An 8,860-nucleotide genomic window follows, 5' to 3' on the forward strand; every position below is an offset into this window, starting at 1 on the left:
AGATGTAGAACATCTCGTGAATCACAGAAGTCTCTTGTGTCTACTTCTGGGCAATAACCATTTAAACCACTATTTGAACCTTTACCAACATTGTTAAGTTTTATATATTTTTGAACTTCATATAAATAGAAATATACAATATGTATTTTTTATTTTTTTCTTTTTTGCTAATGTGATTTTGAGATTTTTCTGTATTATTTGCTTTATCAGTGGATTTTTAAAATTGTTCTGAATAATTTTTCTGAATATTGTGTGAATATTTCTCCATTCTATTATCAACAGTCATTTTAGGTTGTTTCTAGTTTGGAGCTGTAATGAATAATCCTCCTATGAACATTCTTGTACATATCTTTGATGGAGGGAATAAGCATATATTGGTAATCCCAGGAGTAGAATTGCTATGTTCTAAGTAGAATTTTAAATATGTGTTTCAGCTTAGTAGATACAACCAAACAGTTATGTAAAATAATTGTACCAGTTTACTCTCCTACCAGTACTGTGTGAGAATTCCAGTTGCTCTACATCCTTGCTAACACTTAGTATTGTCTGTATTTTAGTTTTGGTAATTCTAGTGAGTGTGTAGCAATATCTTAGTGTGGTTTTAAGTGTGCATTTCTCTGATGACCAGTGATGTTGAGCAGTTTCATACGTTTATGCAGCATTTGAATATCTTTTTTATCCTTATTAAGTGACTGGGTTTTGGCTCATTTTTTTCTCCCCTTTGGGTTGTCTATCTTTTCCCTATTGATTTATGTAATTTAACAAATATATTCTGGATAATAATTCTTTGTCAGTCACATGCATTAAAAATATCTCTGTAAGTGATTTGCCTTTTCATTATCTTGGTAGTGTCTTTTGATGAACAGAAGTTCTTGATTTTAAGGAAGTCCAATATATCACTTTTAGTGCTTTTTGTGTCCTATTTAAGAAACTTTGTCATCTCCCAGTTCAAGAAGATATTCCAGTAATTTTTCTATTATAATCTTTATTGATTCAGCTTTCATACTTAAGTCTGTGATCCATTTGGAATAGCTTTTCACATGTATCATAAGGTTGGAGTTAAGGTTAAGTTTTAAAAATGGGCATCCAATTGATTCTCACTCTTTATTGAACTGATTATTCTTTCCCCTTTGAATTGGCATCTTTGATACAAATCAGGTGACTATATGTGGGTCTGTTTTTGAATCTCTATTCTGTACCATTGCTCTATTCTTCTACCAATATAATAGTGTCTTAATTCCTTCAGTTTCATAATGTCATGATGTTAGATAGTGTAAGTCTCCCACATTTATTCTTCTACAAGATTGCCTTGACTATTCTAGGTCCTTTATGTTTCCATATAAATTTTAGAATTAGCTTGTGAAATTCCAGACAAAACAAAACAAAATCTTTGCTGGGAGTTTAGATTGGGGTTGAACTGAATTTATAGAACAGGTTGGGGTGAAATGACAACAATTTTGAGTTTTGTAATGCATGAGCATAGTATATTCTATTTAGTTATGTCTTCTTTTATTTCTCTTGGCAATGTTTCGTTATTTTCTGGGGCTGCTTTACTGTTGCAAACAGTTAATTTTAAAAATATCTTCTTGATTAACAGAATCTTTTAACCTTTCCATCTCTTTTTATTTTAGTTCAGATGTCAGCAAACCTTTTTCCAAAAAGTGCTAGGCTTGCAGGCTGTACAGTCTCATTGCAGTTACTTGACTTTGCTGGTAAAGAGTGAAAGCAGCTATGGACAACATGTAAACAAATGCATATGTCTGTGATCCAATAAAGCTTTATTTATAAAAACAGCGTAATTTGGCCTATGAGCTGTAGTTTGTTGATAAACAGTTCTCTTGTAAATAGCCTATAACTGGCTCTCTTGTAAGATATAACTGAAATTTTAAAAATCTAAGTGAACAGTCTGTATCTCTTAATTGTTGACTTTAGTTCATTATATTTAAAAATGATTATATTTCTCATATGTATTTCTTCTGTCATGTTAGTTTTCCTTTGTTCTGTTTTTTCATGCTTTTTTCTTATCTTTTTATTAATTGAATTTTTCTTTGTTTTCTTCCAGTGTCCCTGCTTTATTTCTCTTACTTTTAGAAATCCTCTGTAAATTTTACCATTATATTTACCAAAGTCCAGCTTTTATGAGCATTAAAAAATCTAGAATAGTTTGATTCCGTTTACTTTTCTGTTGATTTACATACTATTATTGTATGCATTTACTTAGGTCCTTATTTTTATTAGATTCTTCTGTTAGCCTTTGTTATTAAGGTTTTCCTGTACATAAAATGTTTATGTAGGTTCACCTATATGTTTACCATTTTCCTTGCTCATAATTTTTTCCAGCGTCTTAGACTTACTCTAGGGAATATTTTTCCTATTGCCTGAAATATATTCATAGTACTCTTTTTAATGAAGGTCTCTTGTTGGTGACTGCTAGTTTTTATTTATGTGGAAATGTCTTTATTTTACATTCATTTTTGAAAGGTAGTTCTGATAGTATGCAATTCTTGGTTGACAGTAATTGCCTCTCAACACCTTGAAAACACTAGTGTGGCTTTCATTGTTAAAGTTGAAAAGTCAGGTGTCAGTTTAATCTAATTTTCCTTCCTTTTTTGGTGATCTGCATTTTCTCCCTAATTAAAAAAATTCCTCTTCAACAATTACATTTTTTGTTTCTAAGAGTTCTGTTTTTCATATCTCGCTGCCCAGTTTTGAAAGTCTTTTGATTATTGCTCATTTTTGTGATTCCATGTCAAGAAGCAGTTCATACATAGTTATTCTATATTATGTGCCAGTCATTTCCAGAATTTTAAGTAGTTTGTCCTCTAAATTTGCTGGGTTTTTCCTTCCCCCTCAGTCATGGTGCTTTTTGGTGACTGGGAAACTAAGCAGTTTCCCATGGAGTTCACAGTTGGTTGAAATTCATCTGTGAGGATCCTGAGGCCATACATTGGGAGTACTTTTGTCTAGAGAGGATTTCCAGTTGTATTTACTAGCAATCAGTAGGCACTACCAAACTGGGACCATTTTTACCTCTTTCTAGGTTTCTGACTTCCTGTGGGAATCTTTGATTTAGATTGCTTACTTTGAGGCTTAGTGCTCAAAGTACTGCAAAACAACCTGCAGAAAAATCTTGTGTTTTTCTCTTGCTTTTTACTCATTGATTCCCACTCAGGTTTCAACTCACTTTTTTTTCCCCCTTTTCTTTCTTTCTTTCTTTTTTTTTTGGTTCTGTTTTGTTGGGGGTATTGTTGGTTGGTTGGCATTCTGGCATATCCCAGAAATGCATTCAAAGGCCTGTTTCATCCAGGATCTAGTTATTTTATAACAGAAGATCCTTTAAATTATGTAGTTTGCCATAAAAACAAAAGTGGAGGTCTTCAAGAACTATGTTCTGTTGAACACAGTGTCTATTACAACTAATTGTTGAATGAATAACTTACCTTTGACATAAATGAGGAAGATGGTCATCAGTATAGTATGTCTTAATAGATCTGGGACAGATTTGCAGCTGAAAGATGTTTCTGCATTTGCTTGCAGTTGATGCCTGCAGTTCTCTTTCAAAATGAGCTTGCTTTCTTTTAAATAAAGCAGTTATTAATATTGGCAGTGTCTGCTCGATTGGTCTCTGCAGGTGACATAATCAGGTTTTTTATTGGTCACTTATAACTTATACCTTAATAAGAATCTATTATATGCATAAGATCAAAGATTATGTGTTCAAGCTAAAAGGAATCTTAGACTTTATGGGATTTAATAATTTTATTTTACATATTCATATACATATTCATAACTGGGGAGTTTAAATGTCTGGCCTAAGATCCTAAAATTGACTCTAGACTCACAAAAGAAAAGCAGATTTTTATAAGAAGATTGAGGTGGAAAGTGGGCATGAGAAGACTTGGAGTCAGACACCTTTAGCTCTGCCACTTAGTGATATGTGACTGGCAAATTCTCATTCTTTCTGTGCCTTAGTTTACTTTTTTCTGAAACAGGAATAATTTTAGTAATTCCACCATAGGATTGTTGTATTAAATGAGATAAGGTATGTAAATCATTTATCAGATATCTCATGCATAATAAGTTCAATAAATGTCAGCTGTATATGTTATAATCACCCCATTCCTCTACTTGCAGTCCCAAACCAATACAGAAGAGAACCATTGAACCATTGATGTGTATACAATCTCTGGCAATAGTAGTTTATGTTCATTTGACAAGTAAGGCAGCTACTATGTTTCTTGTATGCTAGGAAGGATCTCTCTTGAAATACAGAGTTAATTTTACATGTATGGATTACAAATGTGATTTTCCTTAAGATATTTTTTTGTTGACAGTGGGTAGCCACTGTGGATGGTCTTACATTCTTACGAGGCTTCTAGTGCTTTTAGTGTGAGTTCTGGCCTTATCTTTCTTCTCGATGGATTGGCCAACTTATGTCATCATATCAATTTATTTCAAGAATGCTCCTGGTAGCTGGGACATGTATCTTGGAAATCTCCCCTTACTGTGCTTCCCATTTCTTCAGTTAGAATTGAAACACACTTTTATGGAAAGATGGTTTCTCCATATTTATACAATCACTTATATACTAGCTGTGCTCTGGGGTCATATTGATTTGTTAAGATGTTAAGTGCAGTTTTTTTCATGCCTTTATATTGTGGTAATGACAGAAATGATGGTGGTGGAGTTGCTAAATAGAAACAAAGACAAGTGCTATTATACCAGCCAGAACATGAAATAAATGGATGTGAAAGAAGAATAAAAAATTCTTTTTGCCATCTCAGGGAGGCTAAAGATAACCAGAAATGCATCATTTTGAAAGATCAAGAGGAGGAGTATAGGATATACATAAATGTATTTACTCATTCAATCATTAAATAACTAATTTAACATCTGTTTTATACCAAGCATTGTGCAAGGTGCTGGTAATATAGTAGTTAACAAGATAGTCAAAATCTCTGGATACATGTAATTGGAGAACATAGGAACATATTCTTAATTTTAGGTTGTCTGAGAAGGCTAAGGAAAAATAAGAATGAGACTTGGGGTCTCCCACTTAAGTTATCTGAGAGGATTTGGATGACAATTTTCTTAGATGGGCAAATCTCATTGGGTACAGAATTTAGGTCTGTTAGAAGAAGCTTTCAGATCTACACTCTCATTTATACGTTTGCTGGGATTTTTGGTGGTATCGTTCTTCCCCTAGTGTAATTGTCACTCTTACACTCATCATGTTCTTTCTGCCAAGAACTGTTTCTTAGAGCTTGGTCTATAATAAAATGGTTAAGAACATGAGTTTTGAAATCAGACTGACTGGGGCTCCAGTTCCAGTTTTGTCATCAATGAGCTGTTATCATTTGTCAGTGTATTTAATGTCCCTGAATTTCAGTTTCCTGTCTGTCAAGTGGGGCAATAACAATACTTATTTCATAGGAATGTTGTGAAGATTAGATGATAGAAACATCCAAAGCTTTTAGCAGAATGTCTGATTCATGGTATCTTTCATTGCTGAAATTTTCCTGAATTCATTAAGTACTTAATATGTTTCAGCATTATGCTAAGTACTTAAAGAGTTGATATTGTCAACTTATGAGTCGACAGTATCTCTTCTACCTTGTCACCTTTCACCCCTCATTTTTTGTTCCTACTGTTGAAATTCCCAGGAGGCCTAGAAATAGAGCATTCTCTAAAAATTGGAATCAGTAGGTTAGAAGGGCTACCCAGGTCATGGCAGGACTCCAGTCTGTGACCCATCCACTCCTGATTTAAGACTCACTTTCCCTCAGCTCTGTATTCAGGCCTCTTTCTGGTTATTCTCATGGTTGAGAGATCAGAATTTGGTTGGACAAAACAGATCTGGAGCAGTTACATCTATGACATATAGTAACTGCTACAAATTCCCCCATGTTCTTCACCCCAGGCAGGTTTCTGTCTCATTGCTGTGGAAGGTAGTAGGTTGAATATCATGAAACCATGTACTGCTTTCTTTTTTTACCACAGCCAGAGTTTCACTCTGGTTGAATAGGTTCAAAGAGAAGGTTTCATTCTAACTGATGGACTTACAAGCACCTGGAACGTTTGAAGCATTATTATTATAGCTGATTTGTTCTGAAGAACTAGGGCTTTTCTTATTTTAGGGACTATGATTGTGTATCTTTGTATGAAAGGGAGAGAAATGCTGCCTTCAGAAATTTCTATCACAGCATCACAATTAGATGTCAAACTTAACATCCAGCTGCAGGAAATCTAGCAGCAGTATTGAGTGCCCTGTGGAGGCTGAGGGACTCAGGAGCCTGTTCTTGGGTTGACATGGCCAGAGATGAGCAAGTTCTGTGATTCTGCTTTTGCTTCACCCAATGGCCTGTTTTAATCTCTCTTTCTAAAATGCAGGTAAATGACAATTTTCTTGTCAATGATAGTTTTTTTTTTTTTTTTTTTTTGCCAATTTGACATGTAAAATAGGAAATCTCTGCCAAGTTGAGTTTAATAAATTAATGATGGTCACAGGAGCACGGCTAGGTTGGACATCAACTCCTTTCCTGTAATCTGGAGGCTCTGACTCAGTGACTCCTTCCTCTTCTTTCTCTGCTCATACACTCTGCTGCTTCATTCACTTCCAGCTTAATGTACTTTTCCTTTGGGCAAGGTTACAGGGAGTTGACTGCTGTCATGGTGTTTGAGAATCTTTCCCGATGATGGGAATTTGGGAACAACCGGGTATACCCTGAGGGTGTTAGCAGTAGAGGTGAGGGGAGGAGGAGGAAGAGGACAGTTGGGAGAAAATCTAAGCCTGTCTCTTAGAGGGTGTCTTTCTAGGGAAAAGTTTCATTCACTGGACAGCAGAATTATAGAGACAGGGTAGATTTGGATTACTCTTTCTGTAAAGTTGTAATGAGATTTTTTTTTTCCATAGAACAGTTGTCACTGGCCTTTTCTGTTGTTTCTTTTTCTTTGGCATAGATTTAACACAATTATCTTTAGTTTTTCATTTTTTAGGTATGAAGTCGATTGTTGGTTTGAAATCTATAATTCCTTTCATGTTAAGGAAACATCTATTATAAACTTTTGTTGGTTTGAAATCTATAATTCTTTTCATGTTAAGGAAGCATCTATTATAAAGTTTTAAAGAGTTCTTTTAAATCAAGAAGTAGTGTTCATTTTATCAAATTTCTTTTTTAAAATGACAAGTTAAGATGCTTTTATTGTTTTTCTTACTTAATAAAATGACACTATTATCAACGACACTGTTGTAAAGTTTGAATGGGTCAATGAATGTATGTAAAGATCTTAGAAACTTAAGCTGTTAATAATAACAGTAACTGTTATTGTTGTAATTGATTTTAATAATTACAGATATCTACCCTTACATTCCTGGAATTAAACCCAGGAGACACTGTTAACCTGTGCCCCATGACTGGTGTATGTCCCACTGAGGTGGGGGGGTCCCCAGCAATTTAAAACACTTTTTTTTGACAGTTGAAACCCCTTTTTCCAGGGGTACAATGTGTGCTCTTGGGATTGTAATTCTTGTGTATAATTATTGTCTCTCTCCCAGGAAATACTGGTCATAAGAGATTTGCAAGTATTTACAATTGAATGAATTTGATTTCATCCCATCAGTCAGATTAATTAGAGGGCCATCAAAGTGGTGTACTCATAAAGGTGTGGATTTGTTTAGAGGCAGTTCTCTGTGATGTTTTTATACATCTTGTGTCAATTAAAAAATACATAGTTAACTTTTGCTGCAGGTGAGACAATGAAGAAAATAGGTACCTGGTACATTGCTGTTGGAAGGGTGAATCTTACCGTATTATTTCTATTGTTGTATAACATTACCACACATTTAGTTTCTCAAAGCAACCCAAGTGTATTATTTCACAGTGTCTGTAGGTTAGAAGTCCAGGGACAGTGTGGCCGGATTCTCTCCTCAGGATCATAGTGTTTGCCGGTTGTTATCTGGGACTCTTTTTTTTTTTTTCTTTCCTGAACAACTATATAATTTTATTTCCTCATACAATTCAACTACATCATTTTTTTGGTTGTTCTCTCTTTTAATTAACTTATGATTGGCATATAACATATTAATTCCAGGTGTATTAATGTAATCATTTGATATCTGTATATACTGTGAAATGTTCACCACAGTAAATCTAGTTAAATGTTTTGTTTTTTTGGCTGTGTTGGGTCTTCGTTGCTGTGCACAGGCTTTCTCTAGTTGCGATGAGCAGGGACTACTCTTCATTGCGGTATGCTGGCTTCTCATTGTGGTGGCTTCTCTTGTTGCGGAGCACCGGCTCTAGGCATGTGGGCTCAGTAGTTGTGGTGCACGGGCTTAGTTGCTCCGCAGCATGTGGGACTCACCAGGGAAGTCCCTAAATATATCATTTGATCATACCTCTTTTATGGCTTTTGTTTTTCTCATTTGACTGTAAGCCAGAGGTCACAATATAGCCGCTTACAGGTTGAATATGACCCAACTACAGTGTTTTAAAAATTTGAATAATACTTAAAAATCGTAACTTTTTAAAAAATGAGGTATTTCACAAAAATCTAGACTTGGTACCTCTCTTGAAAAGTCGAATCTGAAAACTCTGAGCCTGAATCCCACACGACAACAATTTACTACAGTGAAGCAGCAGCTATCCACTTCAGTGTTTTCTTTCTTTCATTTTAAAAAAATTTATGTATTTATTGGCTGCGTTGGGTCTTCGTTGCTGCATGCAGGCTTTCTCTAGTTGTGGAGAGTGGGGGGGTGGGGTACTCTTAGTTGTGGTGCTTGGGCTTCTCATTGTGGTGGCTTCTCGTTGTGAAGCATGGGCTCTAGGCACATGGGCTTCAGTAGTTGTGGCATGCAGGCTCA

The sequence above is a fragment of the Hippopotamus amphibius genome, chromosome 3, assembly GCF_030028045.1.
Source record: "Hippopotamus amphibius kiboko isolate mHipAmp2 chromosome 3, mHipAmp2.hap2, whole genome shotgun sequence".
Classification (NCBI taxonomy): domain Eukaryota; kingdom Metazoa; phylum Chordata; class Mammalia; order Artiodactyla; family Hippopotamidae; genus Hippopotamus; species Hippopotamus amphibius.